We start from the raw sequence: 22,926 nt of genomic DNA on the forward strand, positions 1-22,926 counted from the left end.
CCACGGATGTGTTTTCTTCGAAGGACACAGCATTAAGAGACAAGCTGCAGTCAAGCGGTGTTGTTTTTGGAGCTCCTCTCTGTGTTCCACAGACAGCTGGTGAAAAGGTGACAGGAATTGAAATGAGGCGCATGCTGGACAGGTGCTCTTTTCTTTAATTTGATTCAACAATTCACAGGAACAGCTGGACACAGAGAAACAGCAATTTTACCAGGGAGAGGAGCGGCAAAGCCAGGCCCCGAGCCCTACCGTTCAACCAGTTTTCAGGGAAACCAGGAACCTCAAATCCCAGTTTCAATCACTACAAAACGGTAACAATGACATTTGTACGTACAAGGCAGTCCAACGACATCAAAAACAGTGCATACAATGCAGACTCCCGGAAAGCCAGGGACACGTGCTCTTGAACACAGTCCGTCTGAGATCTCACTTTGCTTAAAAGCATTGCTCATCGCAGCGCTGACACAGCGATGGCCGCCGGTAAGGGAGAGAAACAGCAGCGGTGCTGTTTGAATAGGCAGCTGTACTGCAGATGTGCGACTTGTCCTACAGCTGTACTTAGCAGAAGGAAGGCTAACTGTGAGGTGAGAAAGCTGAAGCCAAAGTGAAATGCTGGCGAGGCGATTGTCCAGCAGCTTGAAAGTTTGCCAGTGAGAGAGATTAGCGAGCAGTAGCCCGGCTCAGAGTTGTTCATGGCCGACAGCAGCCCTGCTCCCGCTGAGAAACTAGGTTTCGCGGACAGGTCGGCATATCTGGCACGGCCCGAGCTGCTTTCGAAAACTTCGGCAAAGTGGATTTCGGAGGCGAGGGCGACCGGCCTTACAGGGCAGCAGGCCGAGACAGCGTGGTTGCACTTGCGAAAGACCGAGTGCACGAGCTGCTGGATCAGCAGATCCACAGTCGCCATTGTGATCCTTGTCGTTGTTGTTTCCACGCTTGACGAAGGAGGCAAACATCCTTGAGCAGTGGTTCGGCAGCCCCTGCTGTCTCAGGGTTCCATGGTGTAATGGTGAGCACTCTGGACTCTGAATCCAGCGATCCGAGTTCAAATCTCGGTGGAGCCTTCTTTCTGGCAGCGTGAGCGATTGTCTTCGACAGAACTGTTGATTTCACAAATTCCACACCCATGATGGAAGTGGGCTGGTTTTCCCCTTGCGACAGTGTTTGCGATGCTCCAGCGTCGAGCGCGCGAGCTGCTTTTGCTCTGCCCTGTACCACGCAAGTATTCCCTGCCAAGGACGCAGCAGCGAGAGACCAGATTCTGAGAGTGTTGCTGCAAGTGTGAATGCAGGAAAGCTCAGGCCTGCCTGAGGCGGCAGCACTGCTGGTTCCGTGGTGTAATGGCTAGCACTCTGGGCTTTGAATCCAGCGATCCGAGTTCGAATCTCGGCGGAACCTTGACTTGCTTCGTCCCGGCCCTTGTTTAATGTGGGACGCGCCAGTGAAATCTGCCTACGGGCCAATTGTAAGAGCAGCCCTTTTAGCACCTTGGAGTCAGATCTCATCGCATTTCTGCCAGAACGGGATGATGCCAATCCCGAGGTGGCGTCTTAAGCTCGCCACCGGTGCCTGCTTTTGCTCTCTCCTGAACCACGGATGTGTTTTCTTCGAAGGACACAGCATTAAGAGACAAGCTGCAGTCAAGCGGTGTTGTTTTTGGAGCTCCTCTCTGTGTTCCACAGACAGCTGGTGAAAAGGTGACAGGAATTGAAATGAGGCGCATGCTGGACAGGTGCTCTTTTCTTTAATTTGATTCAACAATTCACAGGAACAGCTGGACACAGAGAAACAGCAATTTTACCAGGGAGAGGAGCGGCAAAGCCAGGCCCCGAGCCCTACCGTTCAACCAGTTTTCAGGGAAACCAGGAACCTCAAATCCCAGTTTCAATCACTACAAAACGGTAACAATGACATTTGTACGTACAAGGCAGTCCAACGACATCAAAAACAGTGCATACAATGCAGACTCCCGGAAAGCCAGGGACACGTGCTCTTGAACACAGTCCGTCTGAGATCTCACTTTGCTTAAAAGCATTGCTCATCGCAGCGCTGACACAGCGATGGCCGCCGGTAAGGGAGAGAAACAGCAGCGGTGCTGTTTGAATAGGCAGCTGTACTGCAGATGTGCGACTTGTCCTACAGCTGTACTTAGCAGAAGGAAGGCTAACTGTGAGGTGAGAAAGCTGAAGCCAAAGTGAAATGCTGGCGAGGCGATTGTCCAGCAGCTTGAAAGTTTGCCAGTGAGAGAGATTAGCGAGCAGTAGCCCGGCTCAGAGTTGTTCATGGCCGACAGCAGCCCTGCTCCCGCTGAGAAACTAGGTTTCGCGGACAGGTCGGCATATCTGGCACGGCCCGAGCTGCTTTCGAAAACTTCGGCAAAGTGGATTTCGGAGGCGAGGGCAACCGGCCTTACAGGGCAGCAGGCCGAGACAGCGTGGTTGCACTTGCGAAAGACCGAGTGCACGAGCTGCTGGATCAGCAGATCCACAGTCGCCATTGTGATCCTTGTCGTTGTTGTTTCCACGCTTGACGAAGGAGGCAAACATCCTTGAGCAGTGGTTCGGCAGCCCCTGCTGTCTCAGGGTTCCGTGGTGTAATGGTGAGCACTCTGGACTCTGAATCCAGCGATCCGAGTTCAAATCTCGGTGGAGCCTTCTTTCTGGCAGCGTGAGCGATTGTCTTCGACAGAACTGTTGATTTCACAAATTCCACACCCATGATGGAAGTGGGCTGGTTTTCCCCTTGCGACAGTGTTTGCGATGCTCCAGCGTCGAGCGCGCGAGCTGCTTTTGCTCTGCCCTGTACCACGCAAGTATTCCCTGCCAAGGACGCAGCAGCGAGAGACCAGATTCTGAGAGCGTTGCTGCAAGTGTGAATGCAGGAAAGCTCAGGCCTGCCTGCGGCGGCAGCACTGCTGGTTCCGTGGTGTAATGGCTAGCACTCTGGACTTTGGATCCAGCGATCCGAGTTCGAATCTCGGCGGAACCTTGACTTGCTTCGTCCCGGCCCTTGTTTAATGTGGGACGCGCCAGTGAAATCTGCCTACGGGCCAATTGTAAGAGCAGCCCTTTTAGCACCTTGGAGTCAGATCTCATCGCATTTCTGCCAGAACGGGATGATGCCAATCCCGAGGTGGCGTCTTAAGCTCGCCACCGGTGCCTGCTTTTGCTCTCTCCTGAACCACGGATGTGTTTTCTTCGAAGGACACAGCATTAAGAGACAAGCTGCAGTCAAGCGGTGTTGTTTTTGGAGCTCCTCTCTGTGTTCCACAGACAGCTGGTGAAAAGGTGACAGGAATTGAAATGAGGCGCATGCTGGACAGGTGCTCTTTTCTTTAATTTGATTCAACAATTCACAGGAACAGCTGGACACAGAGAAACAGCAATTTTACCAGGGAGAGGAGCGGCAAAGCCAGGCCCCGAGCCCTACCGTTCAACCAGTTTTCAGGGAAACCAGGAACCTCAAATCCCAGTTTCAATCACTACAAAACGGTAACAATGACATTTGTACGTACAAGGCAGTCCAACGACATCAAAAACAGTGCATACAATGCAGACTCCCGGAAAGCCAGGGACACGTGCTCTTGAACACAGTCCGTCTGAGATCTCACTTTGCTTAAAAGCATTGCTCATCGCAGCGCTGACACAGCGATGGCCGCCGGTAAGGGAGAGAAACAGCAGCGGTGCTGTTTGAATAGGCAGCTGTACTGCAGATGTGCGACTTGTCCTACAGCTGTACTTAGCAGAAGGAAGGCTAACTGTGAGGTGAGAAAGCTGAAGCCAAAGTGAAATGCTGGCGAGGCGATTGTCCAGCAGCTTGAAAGTTTGCCAGTGAGAGAGATTAGCGAGCAGTAGCCCGGCTCAGAGTTGTTCATGGCCGACAGCAGCCCTGCTCCCGCTGAGAAACTAGGTTTCGCGGACAGGTCGGCATATCTGGCACGGCCCGAGCTGCTTTCGAAAACTTCGGCAAAGTGGATTTCGGAGGCGAGGGCAACCGGCCTTACAGGGCAGCAGGCCGAGACAGCGTGGTTGCACTTGCGAAAGACCGAGTGCACGAGCTGCTGGATCAGCAGATCCACAGTCGCCATTGTGATCCTTGTCGTTGTTGTTTCCACGCTTGACGAAGGAGGCAAACATCCTTGAGCAGTGGTTCGGCAGCCCCTGCTGTCTCAGGGTTCCGTGGTGTAATGGTGAGCACTCTGGACTCTGAATCCAGCGATCCGAGTTCAAATCTCGGTGGAGCCTTCTTTCTGGCAGCGTGAGCGATTGTCTTCGACAGAACTGTTGATTTCACAAATTCCACACCCATGATGGAAGTGGGCTGGTTTTCCCCTTGCGACAGTGTTTGCGATGCTCCAGCGTCGAGCGCGCGAGCTGCTTTTGCTCTGCCCTGTACCACGCAAGTATTCCCTGCCAAGGACGCAGCAGCGAGAGACCAGATTCTGAGAGCGTTGCTGCAAGTGTGAATGCAGGAAAGCTCAGGCCTGCCTGCGGCGGCAGCACTGCTGGTTCCGTGGTGTAATGGCTAGCACTCTGGACTTTGGATCCAGCGATCCGAGTTCGAATCTCGGCGGAACCTTGACTTGCTTCGTCCCGGCCCTTGTTTAATGTGGGACGCGCCAGTGAAATCTGCCTACGGGCCAATTGTAAGAGCAGCCCTTTTAGCACCTTGGAGTCAGATCTCATCGCATTTCTGCCAGAACGGGATGATGCCAATCCCGAGGTGGCGTCTTAAGCTCGCCACCGGTGCCTGCTTTTGCTCTCTCCTGAACCACGGATGTGTTTTCTTCGAAGGACACAGCATTAAGAGACAAGCTGCAGTCAAGCGGTGTTGTTTTTGGAGCTCCTCTCTGTGTTCCACAGACAGCTGGTGAAAAGGTGACAGGAATTGAAATGAGGCGCATGCTGGACAGGTGCTCTTTTCTTTAATTTGATTCAACAATTCACAGGAACAGCTGGACACAGAGAAACAGCAATTTTACCAGGGAGAGGAGCGGCAAAGCCAGGCCCCGAGCCCTACCGTTCAACCAGTTTTCAGGGAAACCAGGAACCTCAAATCCCAGTTTCAATCACTACAAAACGGTAACAATGACATTTGTACGTACAAGGCAGTCCAACGACATCAAAAACAGTGCATACAATGCAGACTCCCGGAAAGCCAGGGACACGTGCTCTTGAACACAGTCCGTCTGAGATCTCACTTTGCTTAAAAGCATTGCTCATCGCAGCGCTGACACAGCGATGGCCGCCGGTAAGGGAGAGAAACAGCAGCGGTGCTGTTTGAATAGGCAGCTGTACTGCAGATGTGCGACTTGTCCTACAGCTGTACTTAGCAGAAGGAAGGCTAACTGTGAGGTGAGAAAGCTGAAGCCAAAGTGAAATGCTGGCGAGGCGATTGTCCAGCAGCTTGAAAGTTTGCCAGTGAGAGAGATTAGCGAGCAGTAGCCCGGCTCAGAGTTGTTCATGGCCGACAGCAGCCCTGCTCCCGCTGAGAAACTAGGTTTCGCGGACAGGTCGGCATATCTGGCACGGCCCGAGCTGCTTTCGAAAACTTCGGCAAAGTGGATTTCGGAGGCGAGGGCAACCGGCCTTACAGGGCAGCAGGCCGAGACAGCGTGGTTGCACTTGCGAAAGACCGAGTGCACGAGCTGCTGGATCAGCAGATCCACAGTCGCCATTGTGATCCTTGTCGTTGTTGTTTCCACGCTTGACGAAGGAGGCAAACATCCTTGAGCAGTGGTTCGGCAGCCCCTGCTGTCTCAGGGTTCCGTGGTGTAATGGTGAGCACTCTGGACTCTGAATCCAGCGATCCGAGTTCAAATCTCGGTGGAGCCTTCTTTCTGGCAGCGTGAGCGATTGTCTTCGACAGAACTGTTGATTTCACAAATTCCACACCCATGATGGAAGTGGGCTGGTTTTCCCCTTGCGACAGTGTTTGCGATGCTCCAGCGTCGAGCGCGCGAGCTGCTTTTGCTCTGCCCTGTACCACGCAAGTATTCCCTGCCAAGGACGCAGCAGCGAGAGACCAGATTCTGAGAGCGTTGCTGCAAGTGTGAATGCAGGAAAGCTCAGGCCTGCCTGCGGCGGCAGCACTGCTGGTTCCGTGGTGTAATGGCTAGCACTCTGGACTTTGGATCCAGCGATCCGAGTTCGAATCTCGGCGGAACCTTGACTTGCTTCGTCCCGGCCCTTGTTTAATGTGGGACGCGCCAGTGAAATCTGCCTACGGGCCAATTGTAAGAGCAGCCCTTTTAGCACCTTGGAGTCAGATCTCATCGCATTTCTGCCAGAACGGGATGATGCCAATCCCGAGGTGGCGTCTTAAGCTCGCCACCGGTGCCTGCTTTTGCTCTCTCCTGAACCACGGATGTGTTTTCTTCGAAGGACACAGCATTAAGAGACAAGCTGCAGTCAAGCGGTGTTGTTTTTGGAGCTCCTCTCTGTGTTCCACAGACAGCTGGTGAAAAGGTGACAGGAATTGAAATGAGGCGCATGCTGGACAGGTGCTCTTTTCTTTAATTTGATTCAACAATTCACAGGAACAGCTGGACACAGAGAAACAGCAATTTTACCAGGGAGAGGAGCGGCAAAGCCAGGCCCCGAGCCCTACCGTTCAACCAGTTTTCAGGGAAACCAGGAACCTCAAATCCCAGTTTCAATCACTACAAAACGGTAACAATGACATTTGTACGTACAAGGCAGTCCAACGACATCAAAAACAGTGCATACAATGCAGACTCCCGGAAAGCCAGGGACACGTGCTCTTGAACACAGTCCGTCTGAGATCTCACTTTGCTTAAAAGCATTGCTCATCGCAGCGCTGACACAGCGATGGCCGCCGGTAAGGGAGAGAAACAGCAGCGGTGCTGTTTGAATAGGCAGCTGTACTGCAGATGTGCGACTTGTCCTACAGCTGTACTTAGCAGAAGGAAGGCTAACTGTGAGGTGAGAAAGCTGAAGCCAAAGTGAAATGCTGGCGAGGCGATTGTCCAGCAGCTTGAAAGTTTGCCAGTGAGAGAGATTAGCGAGCAGTAGCCCGGCTCAGAGTTGTTCATGGCCGACAGCAGCCCTGCTCCCGCTGAGAAACTAGGTTTCGCGGACAGGTCGGCATATCTGGCACGGCCCGAGCTGCTTTCGAAAACTTCGGCAAAGTGGATTTCGGAGGCGAGGGCAACCGGCCTTACAGGGCAGCAGGCCGAGACAGCGTGGTTGCACTTGCGAAAGACCGAGTGCACGAGCTGCTGGATCAGCAGATCCACAGTCGCCATTGTGATCCTTGTCGTTGTTGTTTCCACGCTTGACGAAGGAGGCAAACATCCTTGAGCAGTGGTTCGGCAGCCCCTGCTGTCTCAGGGTTCCGTGGTGTAATGGTGAGCACTCTGGACTCTGAATCCAGCGATCCGAGTTCAAATCTCGGTGGAGCCTTCTTTCTGGCAGCGTGAGCGATTGTCTTCGACAGAACTGTTGATTTCACAAATTCCACACCCATGATGGAAGTGGGCTGGTTTTCCCCTTGCGACAGTGTTTGCGATGCTCCAGCGTCGAGCGCGCGAGCTGCTTTTGCTCTGCCCTGTACCACGCAAGTATTCCCTGCCAAGGACGCAGCAGCGAGAGACCAGATTCTGAGAGCGTTGCTGCAAGTGTGAATGCAGGAAAGCTCAGGCCTGCCTGCGGCGGCAGCACTGCTGGTTCCGTGGTGTAATGGCTAGCACTCTGGACTTTGGATCCAGCGATCCGAGTTCGAATCTCGGCGGAACCTTGACTTGCTTCGTCCCGGCCCTTGTTTAATGTGGGACGCGCCAGTGAAATCTGCCTACGGGCCAATTGTAAGAGCAGCCCTTTTAGCACCTTGGAGTCAGATCTCATCGCATTTCTGCCAGAACGGGATGATGCCAATCCCGAGGTGGCGTCTTAAGCTCGCCACCGGTGCCTGCTTTTGCTCTCTCCTGAACCACGGATGTGTTTTCTTCGAAGGACACAGCATTAAGAGACAAGCTGCAGTCAAGCGGTGTTGTTTTTGGAGCTCCTCTCTGTGTTCCACAGACAGCTGGTGAAAAGGTGACAGGAATTGAAATGAGGCGCATGCTGGACAGGTGCTCTTTTCTTTAATTTGATTCAACAATTCACAGGAACAGCTGGACACAGAGAAACAGCAATTTTACCAGGGAGAGGAGCGGCAAAGCCAGGCCCCGAGCCCTACCGTTCAACCAGTTTTCAGGGAAACCAGGAACCTCAAATCCCAGTTTCAATCACTACAAAACGGTAACAATGACATTTGTACGTACAAGGCAGTCCAACGACATCAAAAACAGTGCATACAATGCAGACTCCCGGAAAGCCAGGGACACGTGCTCTTGAACACAGTCCGTCTGAGATCTCACTTTGCTTAAAAGCATTGCTCATCGCAGCGCTGACACAGCGATGGCCGCCGGTAAGGGAGAGAAACAGCAGCGGTGCTGTTTGAATAGGCAGCTGTACTGCAGATGTGCGACTTGTCCTACAGCTGTACTTAGCAGAAGGAAGGCTAACTGTGAGGTGAGAAAGCTGAAGCCAAAGTGAAATGCTGGCGAGGCGATTGTCCAGCAGCTTGAAAGTTTGCCAGTGAGAGAGATTAGCGAGCAGTAGCCCGGCTCAGAGTTGTTCATGGCCGACAGCAGCCCTGCTCCCGCTGAGAAACTAGGTTTCGCGGACAGGTCGGCATATCTGGCACGGCCCGAGCTGCTTTCGAAAACTTCGGCAAAGTGGATTTCGGAGGCGAGGGCAACCGGCCTTACAGGGCAGCAGGCCGAGACAGCGTGGTTGCACTTGCGAAAGACCGAGTGCACGAGCTGCTGGATCAGCAGATCCACAGTCGCCATTGTGATCCTTGTCGTTGTTGTTTCCACGCTTGACGAAGGAGGCAAACATCCTTGAGCAGTGGTTCGGCAGCCCCTGCTGTCTCAGGGTTCCGTGGTGTAATGGTGAGCACTCTGGACTCTGAATCCAGCGATCCGAGTTCAAATCTCGGTGGAGCCTTCTTTCTGGCAGCGTGAGCGATTGTCTTCGACAGAACTGTTGATTTCACAAATTCCACACCCATGATGGAAGTGGGCTGGTTTTCCCCTTGCGACAGTGTTTGCGATGCTCCAGCGTCGAGCGCGCGAGCTGCTTTTGCTCTGCCCTGTACCACGCAAGTATTCCCTGCCAAGGACGCAGCAGCGAGAGACCAGATTCTGAGAGCGTTGCTGCAAGTGTGAATGCAGGAAAGCTCAGGCCTGCCTGCGGCGGCAGCACTGCTGGTTCCGTGGTGTAATGGCTAGCACTCTGGACTTTGGATCCAGCGATCCGAGTTCGAATCTCGGCGGAACCTTGACTTGCTTCGTCCCGGCCCTTGTTTAATGTGGGTCGCGCCAGTGAAATCTGCCTACGGGCCAATTGTAAGAGCAGCCCTTTTAGCACCTTGGAGTCAGATCTCATCGCATTTCTGCCAGAACGGGATGATGCCAATCCCGAGGTGGCGTCTTAAGCTCGCCACCGGTGCCTGCTTTTGCTCTCTCCTGAACCACGGATGTGTTTTCTTCGAAGGACACAGCATTAAGAGACAAGCTGCAGTCAAGCGGTGTTGTTTTTGGAGCTCCTCTCTGTGTTCCACAGACAGCTGGTGAAAAGGTGACAGGAATTGAAATGAGGCGCATGCTGGACAGGTGCTCTTTTCTTTAATTTGATTCAACAATTCACAGGAACAGCTGGACACAGAGAAACAGCAATTTTACCAGGGAGAGGAGCGGCAAAGCCAGGCCCCGAGCCCTACCGTTCAACCAGTTTTCAGGGAAACCAGGAACCTCAAATCCCAGTTTCAATCACTACAAAACGGTAACAATGACATTTGTACGTACAAGGCAGTCCAACGACATCAAAAACAGTGCATACAATGCAGACTCCCGGAAAGCCAGGGACACGTGCTCTTGAACACAGTCCGTCTGAGATCTCACTTTGCTTAAAAGCATTGCTCATCGCAGCGCTGACACAGCGATGGCCGCCGGTAAGGGAGAGAAACAGCAGCGGTGCTGTTTGAATAGGCAGCTGTACTGCAGATGTGCGACTTGTCCTACAGCTGTACTTAGCAGAAGGAAGGCTAACTGTGAGGTGAGAAAGCTGAAGCCAAAGTGAAATGCTGGCGAGGCGATTGTCCAGCAGCTTGAAAGTTTGCCAGTGAGAGAGATTAGCGAGCAGTAGCCCGGCTCAGAGTTGTTCATGGCCGACAGCAGCCCTGCTCCCGCTGAGAAACTAGGTTTCGCGGACAGGTCGGCATATCTGGCACGGCCCGAGCTGCTTTCGAAAACTTCGGCAAAGTGGATTTCGGAGGCGAGGGCGACCGGCCTTACAGGGCAGCAGGCCGAGACAGCGTGGTTGCACTTGCGAAAGACCGAGTGCACGAGCTGCTGGATCAGCAGATCCACAGTCGCCATTGTGATCCTTGTCGTTGTTGTTTCCACGCTTGACGAAGGAGGCAAACATCCTTGAGCAGTGGTTCGGCAGCCCCTGCTGTCTCAGGGTTCCATGGTGTAATGGTGAGCACTCTGGACTCTGAATCCAGCGATCCGAGTTCAAATCTCGGTGGAGCCTTCTTTCTGGCAGCGTGAGCGATTGTCTTCGACAGAACTGTTGATTTCACAAATTCCACACCCATGATGGAAGTGGGCTGGTTTTCCCCTTGCGACAGTGTTTGCGATGCTCCAGCGTCGAGCGCGCGAGCTGCTTTTGCTCTGCCCTGTACCACGCAAGTATTCCCTGCCAAGGACGCAGCAGCGAGAGACCAGATTCTGAGAGCGTTGCTGCAAGTGTGAATGCAGGAAAGCTCAGGCCTGCCTGAGGCGGCAGCACTGCTGGTTCCGTGGTGTAATGGCTAGCACTCTGGACTTTGGATCCAGCGATCCGAGTTCGAATCTCGGCGGAACCTTGACTTGCTTCGTCCCGGCCCTTGTTTAATGTGGGACGCGCCAGTGAAATCTGCCTACGGGCCAATTGTAAGAGCAGCCCTTTTAGCACCTTGGAGTCAGATCTCATCGCATTTCTGCCAGAACGGGATGATGCCAATCCCGAGGTGGCGTCTTAAGCTCGCCACCGGTGCCTGCTTTTGCTCTCTCCTGAACCACGGATGTGTTTTCTTCGAAGGACACAGCATTAAGAGACAAGCTGCAGTCAAGCGGTGTTGTTTTTGGAGCTCCTCTCTGTGTTCCACAGACAGCTGGTGAAAAGGTGACAGGAATTGAAATGAGGCGCATGCTGGACAGGTGCTCTTTTCTTTAATTTGATTCAACAATTCACAGGAACAGCTGGACACAGAGAAACAGCAATTTTACCAGGGAGAGGAGCGGCAAAGCCAGGCCCCGAGCCCTACCGTTCAACCAGTTTTCAGGGAAACCAGGAACCTCAAATCCCAGTTTCAATCACTACAAAACGGTAACAATGACATTTGTACGTACAAGGCAGTCCAACGACATCAAAAACAGTGCATACAATGCAGACTCCCGGAAAGCCAGGGACACGTGCTCTTGAACACAGTCCGTCTGAGATCTCACTTTGCTTAAAAGCATTGCTCATCGCAGCGCTGACACAGCGATGGCCGCCGGTAAGGGAGAGAAACAGCAGCGGTGCTGTTTGAATAGGCAGCTGTACTGCAGATGTGCGACTTGTCCTACAGCTGTACTTAGCAGAAGGAAGGCTAACTGTGAGGTGAGAAAGCTGAAGCCAAAGTGAAATGCTGGCGAGGCGATTGTCCAGCAGCTTGAAAGTTTGCCAGTGAGAGAGATTAGCGAGCAGTAGCCCGGCTCAGAGTTGTTCATGGCCGACAGCAGCCCTGCTCCCGCTGAGAAACTAGGTTTCGCGGACAGGTCGGCATATCTGGCACGGCCCGAGCTGCTTTCGAAAACTTCGGCAAAGTGGATTTCGGAGGCGAGGGCGACCGGCCTTACAGGGCAGCAGGCCGAGACAGCGTGGTTGCACTTGCGAAAGACCGAGTGCACGAGCTGCTGGATCAGCAGATCCACAGTCGCCATTGTGATCCTTGTCGTTGTTGTTTCCACGCTTGACGAAGGAGGCAAACATCCTTGAGCAGTGGTTCGGCAGCCCCTGCTGTCTCAGGGTTCCATGGTGTAATGGTGAGCACTCTGGACTCTGAATCCAGCGATCCGAGTTCAAATCTCGGTGGAGCCTTCTTTCTGGCAGCGTGAGCGATTGTCTTCGACAGAACTGTTGATTTCACAAATTCCACACCCATGATGGAAGTGGGCTGGTTTTCCCCTTGCGACAGTGTTTGCGATGCTCCAGCGTCGAGCGCGCGAGCTGCTTTTGCTCTGCCCTGTACCACGCAAGTATTCCCTGCCAAGGACGCAGCAGCGAGAGACCAGATTCTGAGAGCGTTGCTGCAAGTGTGAATGCAGGAAAGCTCAGGCCTGCCTGAGGCGGCAGCACTGCTGGTTCCGTGGTGTAATGGCTAGCACTCTGGACTTTGGATCCAGCGATCCGAGTTCGAATCTCGGCGGAACCTTGACTTGCTTCGTCCCGGCCCTTGTTTAATGTGGGACGCGCCAGTGAAATCTGCCTACGGGCCAATTGTAAGAGCAGCCCTTTTAGCACCTTGGAGTCAGATCTCATCGCATTTCTGCCAGAACGGGATGATGCCAATCCCGAGGTGGCGTCTTAAGCTCGCCACCGGTGCCTGCTTTTGCTCTCTCCTGAACCACGGATGTGTTTTCTTCGAAGGACACAGCATTAAGAGACAAGCTGCAGTCAAGCGGTGTTGTTTTTGGAGCTCCTCTCTGTGTTCCACAGACAGCTGGTGAAAAGGTGACAGGAATTGAAATGAGGCGCATGCTGGACAGGTGCTCTTTTCTTTAATTTGATTCAACAATTCACAGGAACAGCTGGACACAGAGAAACAGCAATTTTACCAGGGAGAGGAGCGGCAAAGCCAGGCCCCGAGCCCTACCGTTCAACCAGTTTTCAGGGAAACCAGGAACCTCAAATCCCAGTTTCAATCACTACAAAACGGTAACAATGACATTTGTACGTACAAGGCAGTCCAACGACATCAAAAACAGTGCATACAATGCAGACTCCCGGAAAGCCAGGGACACGTGCTCTTGAACACAGTCCGTCTGAGATCTCACTTTGCTTAAAAGCATTGCTCATCGCAGCGCTGACACAGCGATGGCCGCCGGTAAGGGAGAGAAACAGCAGCGGTGCTGTTTGAATAGGCAGCTGTACTGCAGATGTGCGACTTGTCCTACAGCTGTACTTAGCAGAAGGAAGGCTAACTGTGAGGTGAGAAAGCTGAAGCCAAAGTGAAATGCTGGCGAGGCGATTGTCCAGCAGCTTGAAAGTTTGCCAGTGAGAGAGATTAGCGAGCAGTAGCCCGGCTCAGAGTTGTTCATGGCCGACAGCAGCCCTGCTCCCGCTGAGAAACTAGGTTTCGCGGACAGGTCGGCATATCTGGCACGGCCCGAGCTGCTTTCGAAAACTTCGGCAAAGTGGATTTCGGAGGCGAGGGCGACCGGCCTTACAGGGCAGCAGGCCGAGACAGCGTGGTTGCACTTGCGAAAGACCGAGTGCACGAGCTGCTGGATCAGCAGATCCACAGTCGCCATTGTGATCCTTGTCGTTGTTGTTTCCACGCTTGACGAAGGAGGCAAACATCCTTGAGCAGTGGTTCGGCAGCCCCTGCTGTCTCAGGGTTCCATGGTGTAATGGTGAGCACTCTGGACTCTGAATCCAGCGATCCGAGTTCAAATCTCGGTGGAGCCTTCTTTCTGGCAGCGTGAGCGATTGTCTTCGACAGAACTGTTGATTTCACAAATTCCACACCCATGATGGAAGTGGGCTGGTTTTCCCCTTGCGACAGTGTTTGCGATGCTCCAGCGTCGAGCGCGCGAGCTGCTTTTGCTCTGCCCTGTACCACGCAAGTATTCCCTGCCAAGGACGCAGCAGCGAGAGACCAGATTCTGAGAGCGTTGCTGCAAGTGTGAATGCAGGAAAGCTCAGGCCTGCCTGAGGCGGCAGCACTGCTGGTTCCGTGGTGTAATGGCTAGCACTCTGGACTTTGGATCCAGCGATCCGAGTTCGAATCTCGGCGGAACCTTGACTTGCTTCGTCCCGGCCCTTGTTTAATGTGGGACGCGCCAGTGAAATCTGCCTACGGGCCAATTGTAAGAGCAGCCCTTTTAGCACCTTGGAGTCAGATCTCATCGCATTTCTGCCAGAACGGGATGATGCCAATCCCGAGGTGGCGTCTTAAGCTCGCCACCGGTGCCTGCTTTTGCTCTCTCCTGAACCACGGATGTGTTTTCTTCGAAGGACACAGCATTAAGAGACAAGCTGCAGTCAAGCGGTGTTGTTTTTGGAGCTCCTCTCTGTGTTCCACAGACAGCTGGTGAAAAGGTGACAGGAATTGAAATGAGGCGCATGCTGGACAGGTGCTCTTTTCTTTAATTTGATTCAACAATTCACAGGAACAGCTGGACACAGAGAAACAGCAATTTTACCAGGGAGAGGAGCGGCAAAGCCAGGCCCCGAGCCCTACCGTTCAACCAGTTTTCAGGGAAACCAGGAACCTCAAATCCCAGTTTCAATCACTACAAAACGGTAACAATGACATTTGTACGTACAAGGCAGTCCAACGACATCAAAAACAGTGCATACAATGCAGACTCCCGGAAAGCCAGGGACACGTGCTCTTGAACACAGTCCGTCTGAGATCTCACTTTGCTTAAAAGCATTGCTCATCGCAGCGCTGACACAGCGATGGCCGCCGGTAAGGGAGAGAAACAGCAGCGGTGCTGTTTGAATAGGCAGCTGTACTGCAGATGTGCGACTTGTCCTACAGCTGTACTTAGCAGAAGGAAGGCTAACTGTGAGGTGAGAAAGCTGAAGCCAAAGTGAAATGCTGGCGAGGCGATTGTCCAGCAGCTTGAAAGTTTGCCAGTGAGAGAGATTAGCGAGCAGTAGCCCGGCTCAGAGTTGTTCATGGCCGACAGCAGCCCTGCTCCCGCTGAGAAACTAGGTTTCGCGGACAGGTCGGCATATCTGGCACGGCCCGAGCTGCTTTCGAAAACTTCGGCAAAGTGGATTTCGGAGGCGAGGGCGACCGGCCTTACAGGGCAGCAGGCCGAGACAGCGTGGTTGCACTTGCGAAAGACCGAGTGCACGAGCTGCTGGATCAGCAGATCCACAGTCGCCATTGTGATCCTTGTCGTTGTTGTTTCCACGCTTGACGAAGGAGGCAAACATCCTTGAGCAGTGGTTCGGCAGCCCCTGCTGTCTCAGGGTTCCATGGTGTAATGGTGAGCACTCTGGACTCTGAATCCAGCGATCCGAGTTCAAATCTCGGTGGAGCCTTCTTTCTGGCAGCGTGAGCGATTGTCTTCGACAGAACTGTTGATTTCACAAATTCCACACCCATGATGGAAGTGGGCTGGTTTTCCCCTTGCGACAGTGTTTGCGATGCTCCAGCGTCGAGCGCGCGAGCTGCTTTTGCTCTGCCCTGTACCACGCAAGTATTCCCTGCCAAGGACGCAGCAGCGAGAGACCAGATTCTGAGAGCGTTGCTGCAAGTGTGAATGCAGGAAAGCTCAGGCCTGCCTGAGGCGGCAGCACTGCTGGTTCCGTGGTGTAATGGCTAGCACTCTGGACTTTGGATCCAGCAATCCGAGTTCGAATCTCGGCGGAACCTTGACTTGCTTCGTCCCGGTCCTTGTTTAATGTGGGACGCGCCAGTGAAATCTGCCTACGGGCCAATTGTAAGAGCAGCCCTTTTAGCACCTTGGAGTCAGATCTCATCGCATTTCTGCCAGAACGGGATGATGCCAATCCCGAGGTGGCGTCTTAAGCTCGCCACCGGTGCCTGCTTTTGCTCTCTCCTGAACCACGGATGTGTTTTCTTCGAAGGACACAGCATTAAGAGACAAGCTGCAGTCAAGCGGTGTTGTTTTTGGAGCTCCTCTCTGTGTTCCACAGACAGCTGGTGAAAAGGTGACAGGAATTGAAATGAGGCGCATGCTGGACAGGTGCTCTTTTCTTTAATTTGATTCAACAATTCACAGGAACAGCTGGACACAGAGAAACAGCAATTTTACCAGGGAGAGGAGCGGCAAAGCCAGGCCCCGAGCCCTACCGTTCAACCAGTTTTCAGGGAAACCAGGAACCTCAAATCCCAGTTTCAATCACTACAAAACGGTAACAATGACATTTGTACGTACAAGGCAGTCCAACGACATCAAAAACAGTGCATACAATGCAGACTCCCGGAAAGCCAGGGACACGTGCTCTTGAACACAGTCCGTCTGAGATCTCACTTTGCTTAAAAGCATTGCTCATCGCAGCGCTGACACAGCGATGGCCGCCGGTAAGGGAGAGAAACAGCAGCGGTGCTGTTTGAATAGGCAGCTGTACTGCAGATGTGCGACTTGTCCTACAGCTGTACTTAGCAGAAGGAAGGCTAACTGTGAGGTGAGAAAGCTGAAGCCAAAGTGAAATGCTGGCGAGGCGATTGTCCAGCAGCTTGAAAGTTTGCCAGTGAGAGAGATTAGCGAGCAGTAGCCCGGCTCAGAGTTGTTCATGGCCGACAGCAGCCCTGCTCCCGCTGAGAAACTAGGTTTCGCGGACAGGTCGGCATATCTGGCACGGCCCGAGCTGCTTTCGAAAACTTCGGCAAAGTGGATTTCGGAGGCGAGGGCGACCGGCCTTACAGGGCAGCAGGCCGAGACAGCGTGGTTGCACTTGCGAAAGACCGAGTGCACGAGCTGCTGGATCAGCAGATCCACAGTCGCCATTGTGATCCTTGTCGTTGTTGTTTCCACGCTTGACGAAGGAGGCAAACATCCTTGAGCAGTGGTTCGGCAGCCCCTGCTGTCTCAGGGTTCCATGGTGTAATGGTGAGCACTCTGGACTCTGAATCCAGCGATCCGAGTTCAAATCTCGGTGGAGCCTTCTTTCTGGCAGCGTGAGCGATTGTCTTCGACAGAACTGTTGATTTCACAAATTCCACACCCATGATGGAAGTGGGCTGGTTTTCCCCTTGCGACAGTGTTTGCGATGCTCCTGCGTCGAGCGCGCGAGCTGCTTTTGCTCTGCCCTGTACCACGCAAGTATTCCCTGCCAAGGACGCAGCAGCGAGAGACCAGATTCTGAGAGCGTTGCTGCAAGTGTGAATGCAGGAAAGCTCAGGCCTGCCTGAGGCGGCAGCACTGCTGGTTCCGTGGTGTAATGGCTAGCACTCTGGACTTTGGATCCAGCGATCCGAGTTCGAATCTCGGCGGAACCTTGACTTGCTTCGTCCCGGTCCTTGTTTAATGTGGGACGCGCCAGTGAAATCTGCCTACGGGCCAATTGTAAGAGCAGCCCTTTTAGCACCTTGGAGTCAGATCTCATCGCATTTCTGCCAGAACGGGATGATGCCAATCCCGAGGTGGCGTCTTAAGCTCGCCACCGGTGCCTGCTTTTGCTCTCTCCTGAACCACGGATGTGTTTTCTTCGAAGGACACAGCATTAAGAGACAAGCTGCAGTCAAGCGGTGTTGTTTTTGGAGCTCCTCTCTGTGTTCCACAGACAGCTGGTGAAAAGGTGACAGGAATTGAAATGAGGCGCATGCTGGACAGGTGCTCTTTTCTTTAATTTGATTCAACAATTCACAGGAACAGCTGGACACAGAGAAACAGCAATTTTACCAGGGAGAGGAGCGGCAAAGCCAGGCCCCGAGCCCTACCGTTCAACCAGTTTTCAGGGAAACCAGGAACCTCAAATCCCAGTTTCAATCACTACAAAACGGTAACAATGACATTTGTACGTACAAGGCAGTCCAACGACATCAAAAACAGTGCATACAATGCAGACTCCCGGAAAGCCAGGGACACGTGCTCTTGAACACAGTCCGTCTGAGATCTCACTTTGCTTAAAAGCATTGCTCATCGCAGCGCTGACACAGCGATGGCCGCCGGTAAGGGAGAGAAACAGCAGCGGTGCTGTTTGAATAGGCAGCTGTACTGCAGATGTGCGACTTGTCCTACAGCTGTACTTAGCAGAAGGAAGGCTAACTGTGAGGTGAGAAAGCTGAAGCCAAAGTGAAATGCTGGCGAGGCGATTGTCCAGCAGCTTGAAAGTTTGCCAGTGAGAGAGATTAGCGAGCAGTAGCCCGGCTCAGAGTTGTTCATGGCCGACAGCAGCCCTGCTCCCGCTGAGAAACTAGGTTTCGCGGACAGGTCGGCATATCTGGCACGGCCCGAGCTGCTTTCGAAAACTTCGGCAAAGTGGATTTCGGAGGCGAGGGCGACCGGCCTTACAGGGCAGCAGGCCGAGACAGCGTGGTTGCACTTGCGAAAGACCGAGTGCACGAGCTGCTGGATCAGCAGATCCACAGTCGCCATTGTGATCCTTGTCGTTGTTGTTTCCACGCTTGACGAAGGAGGCAAACATCCTTGAGCAGTGGTTCGGCAGCCCCTGCTGTCTCAGGGTTCCATGGTGTAATGGTGAGCACTCTGGACTCTGAATCCAGCGATCCGAGTTCAAATCTCGGTGGAGCCTTCTTTCTGGCAGCGTGAGCGATTGTCTTCGACAGAACTGTTGATTTCACAAATTCCACACCCATGATGGAAGTGGGCTGGTTTTCCCCTTGCGACAGTGTTTGCGATGCTCCAGCGTCGAGCGCGCGAGCTGCTTTTGCTCTGCCCTGTACCACGCAAGTATTCCCTGCCAAGGACGCAGCAGCGAGAGACCAGATTCTGAGAGCGTTGCTGCAAGTGTGAATGCAGGAAAGCTCAGGCCTGCCTGAGGCGGCAGCACTGCTGGTTCCGTGGTGTAATGGCTAGCACTCTGGACTTTGGATCCAGCGATCCGAGTCCGAATCTCGGCGGAACCTTGACTTGCTTCGTCCCGGCCCTTGTTTAATGTGGGACGCGCCAGTGAAATCTGCCTACGGGCCAATTGTAAGAGCAGCCCTTTTAGCACCTTGGAGTCAGATCTCATCGCATTTCTGCCAGAACGGGATGATGCCAATCCCGAGGTGGCGTCTTAAGCTCGCCACCGGTGCCTGCTTTTGCTCTCTCCTGAACCACGGATGTGTTTTCTTCGAAGGACACAGCATTAAGAGACAAGCTGCAGTCAAGCGGTGTTGTTTTTGGAGCTCCTCTCTGTGTTCCACAGACAGCTGGTGAAAAGGTGACAGGAATTGAAATGAGGCGCATGCTGGACAGGTGCTCTTTTCTTTAATTTGATTCAACAATTCACAGGAACAGCTGGACACAGAGAAACAGCAATTTTACCAGGGAGAGGAGCGGCAAAGCCAGGCCCCGAGCCCTACCGTTCAACCAGTTTTCAGGGAAACCAGGAACCTCAAATCCCAGTTTCAATCACTACAAAACGGTAACAATGACATTTGTACGTACAAGGCAGTCCAACGACATCAAAAACAGTGCATACAATGCAGACTCCCGGAAAGCCAGGGACACGTGCTCTTGAACACAGTCCGTCTGAGATCTCACTTTGCTTAAAAGCATTGCTCATCGCAGCGCTGACACAGCGATGGCCGCCGGTAAGGGAGAGAAACAGCAGCGGTGCTGTTTGAATAGGCAGCTGTACTGCAGATGTGCGACTTGTCCTACAGCTGTACTTAGCAGAAGGAAGGCTAACTGTGAGGTGAGAAAGCTGAAGCCAAAGTGAAATGCTGGCGAGGCGATTGTCCAGCAGCTTGAAAGTTTGCCAGTGAGAGAGATTAGCGAGCAGTAGCCCGGCTCAGAGTTGTTCATGGCCGACAGCAGCCCTGCTCCCGCTGAGAAACTAGGTTTCGCGGACAGGTCGGCATATCTGGCACGGCCCGAGCTGCTTTCGAAAACTTCGGCAAAGTGGATTTCGGAGGCGAGGGCGACCGGCCTTACAGGGCAGCAGGCCGAGACAGCGTGGTTGCACTTGCGAAAGACCGAGTGCACGAGCTGCTGGATCAGCAGATCCACAGTCGCCATTGTGATCCTTGTCGTTGTTGTTTCCACGCTTGACGAAGGAGGCAAACATCCTTGAGCAGTGGTTCGGCAGCCCCTGCTGTCTCAGGGTTCCATGGTGTAATGGTGAGCACTCTGGACTCTGAATCCAGCGATCCGAGTTCAAATCTCGGTGGAGCCTTCTTTCTGGCAGCGTGAGCGATTGTCTTCGACAGAACTGTTGATTTCACAAATTCCACACCCATGATGGAAGTGGGCTGGTTTTCCCCTTGCGACAGTGTTTGCGATGCTCCTGCGTCGAGCGCGCGAGCTGCTTTTGCTCTGCCCTGTACCACGCAAGTATTCCCTGCCAAGGACGCAGCAGCGAGAGACCAGATTCTGAGAGCGTTGCTGCAAGTGTGAATGCAGGAAAGCTCAGGCCTGCCTGAGGCGGCAGCACTGCTGGTTCCGTGGTGTAATGGCTAGCACTCTGGACTTTGGATCCAGCGATCCGAGTCCGAATCTCGGCGGAACCTTGACTTGCTTCGTCCCGGCCCTTGTTTAATGTGGGACGCGCCAGTGAAATCTGCCTACGGGCCAATTGTAAGAGCAGCCCTTTTAGCACCTTGGAGTCAGACCTCATCGCATTTCTGCCAGAACGGGATGATGCCAATCCCGAGGTGGCGTCTTAAGCTCGCCACCGGTGCCTGCTTTTGCTCTCTCCTGAACCACGGATGTGTTTTCTTCGAAGGACACAGCATTAAGAGACAAGCTGCAGTCAAGCGGTGTTGTTTTTGGAGCTCCTCTCTGTGTTCCACAGACAGCTGGTGAAAAGGTGACAGGAATTGAAATGAGGCGCATGCTGGACAGGTGCTCTTTTCTTTAATTTGATTCAACAATTCACAGGAACAGCTGGACACAGAGAAACAGCAATTTTACCAGGGAGAGGAGCGGCAAAGCCAGGCCCCGAGCCCTACCGTTCAACCAGTTTTCAGGGAAACCAGGAACCTCAAATCCCAGTTTCAATCACTACAAAACGGTAACAATGACATTTGTACGTACAAGGCAGTCCAACGACATCAAAAACAGTGCATACAATGCAGACTCCCGGAAAGCCAGGGACACGTGCTCTTGAACACAGTCCGTCTGAGATCTCACTTTGCTTAAAAGCATTGCTCATCGCAGCGCTGACACAGCGATGGCCGCCGGTAAGGGAGAGAAACAGCAGCGGTGCTGTTTGAATAGGCAGCTGTACTGCAGATGTGCGACTTGTCCTACAGCTGTACTTAGCAGAAGGAAGGCTAACTGTGAGGTGAGAAAGCTGAAGCCAAAGTGAAATGCTGGCGAGGCGATTGTCCAGCAGCTTGAAAGTTTGCCAGTGAGAGAGATTAGCGAGCAGTAGCCCGGCTCAGAGTTGTTCATGGCCGACAGCAGCCCTGCTCCCGCTGAGAAACTAGGTTTCGCGGACAGGTCGGCATATCTGGCACGGCCCGAGCTGCTTTCGAAAACTTCGGCAAAGTGGATTTCGGAGGCGAGGGCGACCGGCCTTACAGGGCAGCAGGCCGAGACAGCGTGGTTGCACTTGCGAAAGACCGAGTGCACGAGCTGCTGGATCAGCAGATCCACAGTCGCCATTGTGATCCTTGTCGTTGTTGTTTCCACGCTTGACGAAGGAGGCAAACATCCTTGAGCAGTGGTTCGGCAGCCCCTGCTGTCTCAGGGTTCCATGGTGTAATGGTGAGCACTCTGGACTCTGAATCCAGCGATCCGAGTTCAAATCTCGGTGGAGCCTTCTTTCTGGCAGCGTGAGCGATTGTCTTCGACAGAACTGTTGATTTCACAAATTCCACACCCATGATGGAAGTGGGCTGGTTTTCCCCTTGCGACAGTGTTTGCGATGCTCCTGCGTCGAGCGCGCGAGCTGCTTTTGCTCTGCCCTGTACCACGCAAGTATTCCCTGCCAAGGACGCAGCAGCGAGAGACCAGATTCTGAGAGCGTTGCTGCAAGTGTGAATGCAGGAAAGCTCAGGCCTGCCTGAGGCGGCAGCACTGCTGGTTCCGTGGTGTAATGGCTAGCACTCTGGACTTTGGATCCAGCGATCCGAGTTCAAATCTCGGCGGAACCTTGACTTGCTTCGTCCCGGCCCTTGTTTAATGTGGGACGCGCCAGTGAAATCTGCCTACGGGCCAATTGTAAGAGCAGCCCTTTTAGCACCTTGGAGTCAGATCTCATCGCATTTCTGCCAGAACGGGATGATGCCAATCCCGAGGTGGCGTCTTAAGCTCGCCACCGGTGCCTGCTTTTGCTCTCTCCTGAACCACGGATGTGTTTTCTTCGAAGGACACAGCATTAAGAGACAAGCTGCAGTCAAGCGGTGTTGTTTTTGGAGCTCCTCTCTGTGTTCCACAGACAGCTGGTGAAAAGGTGACAGGAATTGAAATGAGGCGCATGCTGGACAGGTGCTCTTTTCTTTAATTTGATTCAACAATTCACAGGAACAGCTGGACACAGAGAAACAGCAATTTTACCAGGGAGAGGAGCGGCAAAGCCAGGCCCCGAGCCCTACCGTTCAACCAGTTTTCAGGGAAACCAGGAACCTCAAATCCCAGTTTCAATCACTACAAAACGGTAACAATGACATTTGTACGTACAAGGCAGTCCAACGACATCAAAAACAGTGCATACAATGCAGACTCCCGGAAAGCCAGGGACACGTGCTCTTGAACACAGTCCGTCTGAGATCTCACTTTGCTTAAAAGCATTGCTCATCGCAGCGCTGACACAGCGATGGCCGCCGGTAAGGGAGAGAAACAGCAGCGGTGCTGTTTGAATAGGCAGCTGTACTGCAGATGTGCGACTTGTCCTACAGCTGTACTTAGCAGAAGGAAGGCTAACTGTGAGGTGAGAAAGCTGAAGCCAAAGTGAAATGCTGGCGAGGCGATTGTCCAGCAGCTTGAAAGTTTGCCAGTGAGAGAGATTAGCG

The 22,926-nt window shown here is 53.2% G+C and overlaps 28 non-coding genes across 28 annotated transcripts; all 28 read left to right on the forward strand.

The window, feature by feature from the left end:
- The first annotated feature begins 992 nt into the window (after positions 1–992).
- Positions 993–1,064, forward strand: trnaq-cug (transfer RNA glutamine (anticodon CUG)). Its single transcript has one exon. It is a non-coding gene; the product is annotated as a tRNA-Gln (tRNA).
- Positions 1,065–1,326: 262 nt separating this feature from the next.
- trnaq-uug (transfer RNA glutamine (anticodon UUG)) lies at positions 1,327–1,398 on the forward strand. The gene has a single exon. It is a non-coding gene; the product is annotated as a tRNA-Gln (tRNA).
- Positions 1,399–2,582: 1,184 nt separating this feature from the next.
- On the forward strand, positions 2,583–2,654 carry trnaq-cug (transfer RNA glutamine (anticodon CUG)). Its single transcript has one exon. It is a non-coding gene; the product is annotated as a tRNA-Gln (tRNA).
- Positions 2,655–2,916: 262 nt separating this feature from the next.
- Positions 2,917–2,988, forward strand: trnaq-uug (transfer RNA glutamine (anticodon UUG)). Its single transcript has one exon. It is a non-coding gene; the product is annotated as a tRNA-Gln (tRNA).
- A 1,184-nt stretch (positions 2,989–4,172) lies between these two features.
- Positions 4,173–4,244, forward strand: trnaq-cug (transfer RNA glutamine (anticodon CUG)). The gene has a single exon. It is a non-coding gene; the product is annotated as a tRNA-Gln (tRNA).
- Positions 4,245–4,506: 262 nt separating this feature from the next.
- On the forward strand, positions 4,507–4,578 carry trnaq-uug (transfer RNA glutamine (anticodon UUG)). Its single transcript has one exon. It is a non-coding gene; the product is annotated as a tRNA-Gln (tRNA).
- Positions 4,579–5,762: 1,184 nt separating this feature from the next.
- trnaq-cug (transfer RNA glutamine (anticodon CUG)) lies at positions 5,763–5,834 on the forward strand. Its single transcript has one exon. It is a non-coding gene; the product is annotated as a tRNA-Gln (tRNA).
- Positions 5,835–6,096: 262 nt separating this feature from the next.
- Positions 6,097–6,168, forward strand: trnaq-uug (transfer RNA glutamine (anticodon UUG)). Its single transcript has one exon. It is a non-coding gene; the product is annotated as a tRNA-Gln (tRNA).
- Positions 6,169–7,352: 1,184 nt separating this feature from the next.
- trnaq-cug (transfer RNA glutamine (anticodon CUG)) lies at positions 7,353–7,424 on the forward strand. Its single transcript has one exon. It is a non-coding gene; the product is annotated as a tRNA-Gln (tRNA).
- A 262-nt stretch (positions 7,425–7,686) lies between these two features.
- trnaq-uug (transfer RNA glutamine (anticodon UUG)) lies at positions 7,687–7,758 on the forward strand. The gene has a single exon. It is a non-coding gene; the product is annotated as a tRNA-Gln (tRNA).
- A 1,184-nt stretch (positions 7,759–8,942) lies between these two features.
- Positions 8,943–9,014, forward strand: trnaq-cug (transfer RNA glutamine (anticodon CUG)). The gene has a single exon. It is a non-coding gene; the product is annotated as a tRNA-Gln (tRNA).
- Positions 9,015–9,276: 262 nt separating this feature from the next.
- trnaq-uug (transfer RNA glutamine (anticodon UUG)) lies at positions 9,277–9,348 on the forward strand. Its single transcript has one exon. It is a non-coding gene; the product is annotated as a tRNA-Gln (tRNA).
- Positions 9,349–10,532: 1,184 nt separating this feature from the next.
- Positions 10,533–10,604, forward strand: trnaq-cug (transfer RNA glutamine (anticodon CUG)). Its single transcript has one exon. It is a non-coding gene; the product is annotated as a tRNA-Gln (tRNA).
- Positions 10,605–10,866: 262 nt separating this feature from the next.
- Positions 10,867–10,938, forward strand: trnaq-uug (transfer RNA glutamine (anticodon UUG)). The gene has a single exon. It is a non-coding gene; the product is annotated as a tRNA-Gln (tRNA).
- A 1,184-nt stretch (positions 10,939–12,122) lies between these two features.
- Positions 12,123–12,194, forward strand: trnaq-cug (transfer RNA glutamine (anticodon CUG)). The gene has a single exon. It is a non-coding gene; the product is annotated as a tRNA-Gln (tRNA).
- Positions 12,195–12,456: 262 nt separating this feature from the next.
- On the forward strand, positions 12,457–12,528 carry trnaq-uug (transfer RNA glutamine (anticodon UUG)). Its single transcript has one exon. It is a non-coding gene; the product is annotated as a tRNA-Gln (tRNA).
- A 1,184-nt stretch (positions 12,529–13,712) lies between these two features.
- On the forward strand, positions 13,713–13,784 carry trnaq-cug (transfer RNA glutamine (anticodon CUG)). The gene has a single exon. It is a non-coding gene; the product is annotated as a tRNA-Gln (tRNA).
- Positions 13,785–14,046: 262 nt separating this feature from the next.
- On the forward strand, positions 14,047–14,118 carry trnaq-uug (transfer RNA glutamine (anticodon UUG)). The gene has a single exon. It is a non-coding gene; the product is annotated as a tRNA-Gln (tRNA).
- Positions 14,119–15,302: 1,184 nt separating this feature from the next.
- Positions 15,303–15,374, forward strand: trnaq-cug (transfer RNA glutamine (anticodon CUG)). Its single transcript has one exon. It is a non-coding gene; the product is annotated as a tRNA-Gln (tRNA).
- Positions 15,375–15,636: 262 nt separating this feature from the next.
- trnaq-uug (transfer RNA glutamine (anticodon UUG)) lies at positions 15,637–15,708 on the forward strand. The gene has a single exon. It is a non-coding gene; the product is annotated as a tRNA-Gln (tRNA).
- A 1,184-nt stretch (positions 15,709–16,892) lies between these two features.
- trnaq-cug (transfer RNA glutamine (anticodon CUG)) lies at positions 16,893–16,964 on the forward strand. Its single transcript has one exon. It is a non-coding gene; the product is annotated as a tRNA-Gln (tRNA).
- Positions 16,965–17,226: 262 nt separating this feature from the next.
- Positions 17,227–17,298, forward strand: trnaq-uug (transfer RNA glutamine (anticodon UUG)). Its single transcript has one exon. It is a non-coding gene; the product is annotated as a tRNA-Gln (tRNA).
- Positions 17,299–18,482: 1,184 nt separating this feature from the next.
- On the forward strand, positions 18,483–18,554 carry trnaq-cug (transfer RNA glutamine (anticodon CUG)). Its single transcript has one exon. It is a non-coding gene; the product is annotated as a tRNA-Gln (tRNA).
- Positions 18,555–18,816: 262 nt separating this feature from the next.
- Positions 18,817–18,888, forward strand: trnaq-uug (transfer RNA glutamine (anticodon UUG)). Its single transcript has one exon. It is a non-coding gene; the product is annotated as a tRNA-Gln (tRNA).
- A 1,184-nt stretch (positions 18,889–20,072) lies between these two features.
- On the forward strand, positions 20,073–20,144 carry trnaq-cug (transfer RNA glutamine (anticodon CUG)). Its single transcript has one exon. It is a non-coding gene; the product is annotated as a tRNA-Gln (tRNA).
- Positions 20,145–20,406: 262 nt separating this feature from the next.
- trnaq-uug (transfer RNA glutamine (anticodon UUG)) lies at positions 20,407–20,478 on the forward strand. The gene has a single exon. It is a non-coding gene; the product is annotated as a tRNA-Gln (tRNA).
- A 1,184-nt stretch (positions 20,479–21,662) lies between these two features.
- trnaq-cug (transfer RNA glutamine (anticodon CUG)) lies at positions 21,663–21,734 on the forward strand. Its single transcript has one exon. It is a non-coding gene; the product is annotated as a tRNA-Gln (tRNA).
- A 262-nt stretch (positions 21,735–21,996) lies between these two features.
- trnaq-uug (transfer RNA glutamine (anticodon UUG)) lies at positions 21,997–22,068 on the forward strand. The gene has a single exon. It is a non-coding gene; the product is annotated as a tRNA-Gln (tRNA).
- The last annotated feature ends 858 nt before the right edge of the window (positions 22,069–22,926 follow it).

This window comes from Chiloscyllium punctatum, chromosome 21, assembly GCF_047496795.1.
Source record: "Chiloscyllium punctatum isolate Juve2018m chromosome 21, sChiPun1.3, whole genome shotgun sequence".
Classification (NCBI taxonomy): domain Eukaryota; kingdom Metazoa; phylum Chordata; class Chondrichthyes; order Orectolobiformes; family Hemiscylliidae; genus Chiloscyllium; species Chiloscyllium punctatum.